The following is a 2,702-nucleotide window of genomic DNA, read 5'->3' on the forward strand; positions in this document are numbered from 1 at the left end:
AATTGCTGTACAACAGTGGGAAGCAAGAAGGTGCTTAAAACATCACTGTAGGCCTGTGCTGTGGTAGTGCCAAAGGGTGCAAGCCACCTCCATGAGAAACACGACCGCACCATAACTCCGCCGCCTCCGAATTTTGCTGTTGGCACTATTCGCGCTGGCAGATGACGTTCACCGGGCATTCGCCATACCCACACCCTGGCGTCGGATCGCCACATTATGTGCCGTGATTCGTCACTCCACACAACGCTTTTGCACTGTTCAGTCGTCCAATGTTCACGCTCCTTACACCAAGCGAGGCGTCGTTTGGTATTTACCGGCGTGATGTGTGGCTTATGAGCAGCCGCTCGACCATGAAATCCGAGTTTTCTCACCTCCAGTCTAACTGTCATAGAACTTGCAGTGGATCCTGATGCAGTTTGGAATTCCTGCGTGATGGTCTGGATAGATGTCTGCCTATTACACAGTACGACCCTCTTCAACTGTCGGCGGTCTCTGCCAGTCAACAGACGAGGTCGGCCTGTACGCTTTTGTGGTGTACGTGTCCCTTCACGTTTCCACTTCACCATCATATCGGAAACAGTGGACCTAAGGATGTTTAGGAGTGTGGAGACCTCGCGTACAGACGTACGACACAAGTGACACCCAGTCACCTGACCACGTTCGCAGTCCGTGAGTTCCGCGGAGCGCCCTATTCCGCTCTCTCACGATGTCTAGTGGCTACTGAGGTCGCTGATGTAGAGTACCTGGCAGTAGGTGGCAGCACAGTGCACCTAACATGAGAAACGTGTGTTTTTGGGCTTGTCCGGATACTTTTGATCACCGAGACTCCAAACCCAGATCCTCCGTGGGACCGTCAGAGGTGATGTGGATATTATGGATTGAATGGCCTATTTGCGCCCTTAGAAGGAACTGTTTTCTATTCCAGGAGTCGGAATTTTAAATGAAGTGACGACTGGTTCGGATCTGTTCAGATTGTAATGAATTACGAATGTTATCTGTGAAGCACCGAGCCAGGTGGCGCAGTGGTTAGCACACTGGACTCGCATTCGGGAGGACGACGGTTCAATCCCGTCTCCGGCCATCCTGATTTAGGTTTCCCGTGATTTCCCTAAATCGCTTCAGGCAAATGCCGGGATGGTTTCTTTGAAAGGGCACGGCCGATTTCCTTCCCCATCCTTCACTCACCCGAGCTTGCGCTCCGTCTCTAATGACCTCGTTGTCGACGGGACGTTAAACACTAATATCCTCCTCCTGTGAAGCATTTGTGAAGCACTAACATATGATACACTGACATTACAAAACACAATTCTGCCCTTTCTCATACAAATCTGTTACTTCTGTATAGGTTGCACATTTTGGTAGGAAGCGACCTGTCATTGGTGAATAGGAAAATCTTCTGCAGCCAAGATCCCGTGGTTTTTTTTTTTTTTTTACTTCACAATGGCGTGTTTCAGCAGAGTCTTGCTCCCATCATCGGATCTGTAATGTACCGATAGTAAGGCCATTACAAAGAGAATTTATCACTGTTTGCAGACTCGTATAACAGTCATAAGAATAGCATAAGCTTTAGATTACATACCTTCGTAAAATCCTTTTAAAATGAGCAGTTTTTCCTGTGATCTGCTTGGGCCACGAGCGCACTTTCCGTGTTTCACCTCCACTCCTGAGCGCATACTTGGTGGAATGGATAATTTGTATGTTGGGCTTTGGTAAAAGGCGAAGCTGTCCTCGCGAAAACCTTTTTAGCAAATTTTGACAACTTGTGTTCAAAGAAGAGAGTGCGTCCTACCGTCATACGCCTCGAATTCGGATCGCGAGAATAAGATGCCATGAATTAAGGAGCATACAGTCATTTATTTCTCTTGCTCAATTAGCAAATGTTATAGGACAGAAAACTGCCTGTACCATACTGGTCAGTAGCTCGTAGAGTATGTATCTACATGAGGAACACCTCCATGTGGTTAATCCGTTCCGCCCCCTCTCAAGTTCATAATTTTAATCGCCTATCGTGTTCCCAGGACGTTTCTCCAACACCAGTTATGTCTGCGGTCGTATTTGTCAAATTTCTCAGCTACGGAGGAAGGCTCAATCGATATTAGAGGTGAACAGAAAGCTTCATCACTTGGCCTCGCATCGCTTGCATTTGCCGTCTTTACAGTTAAATTTATTGGACATAAGGTCCTCCTGTTTTCCAAACCACCGCTTTTTCTTGAGACCCATACATGTTGCAGCACCTGTGAACTTTATTCAAATCTGTGAAATGTGAAAATAGTTTAAATGATAACTAATCTACGAAAATTAGGCCCAAAGATAGTTTTTGTTTGCTTTTGTTATTACCTTAATTTTACATTATATGGTTTCAGGACCATTTGTACGTTATCCTGTACTGGTAGCTTGTCATCTGCTACCAAAAGATGTTAATGTGAATTTTGTTGCCGAGTTAACAGATCACTTAACGTTTAAATTTAATTCTGTTGTGTCAAGATATTTCGCGCGTATATGGGCTGGGTTTTGTTGTGGCAGATCCTGTTTCTTCATATTCACTCACAAGCAAACAGAACTAAACAGAGGAGCTTTACAAAAAATGGTTCAAATGGCTCTGAGCACTATGGGACTTAACTACTGTGGTCATCAGTCCCCTAGAACTTAGAACTACTTAAACCTAACTAACCTAAGGACATCACACACATCCATGCCCGAGG

The 2,702-nt window shown here is 45.6% G+C and overlaps 1 non-coding gene across 1 annotated transcript; it reads left to right on the plus strand.

The window, feature by feature from the left end:
* Positions 1 to 1,008: 1,008 nt before the first annotated feature.
* On the plus strand, positions 1,009 to 1,081 carry Trnaa-cgc. Its single transcript has one exon. It is a non-coding gene; the product is annotated as a tRNA-Ala (tRNA).
* The last annotated feature ends 1,621 nt before the right edge of the window (positions 1,082 to 2,702 follow it).

Source organism: Schistocerca americana, chromosome 8 (assembly GCF_021461395.2).
Source record: "Schistocerca americana isolate TAMUIC-IGC-003095 chromosome 8, iqSchAmer2.1, whole genome shotgun sequence".
Classification (NCBI taxonomy): domain Eukaryota; kingdom Metazoa; phylum Arthropoda; class Insecta; order Orthoptera; family Acrididae; genus Schistocerca; species Schistocerca americana.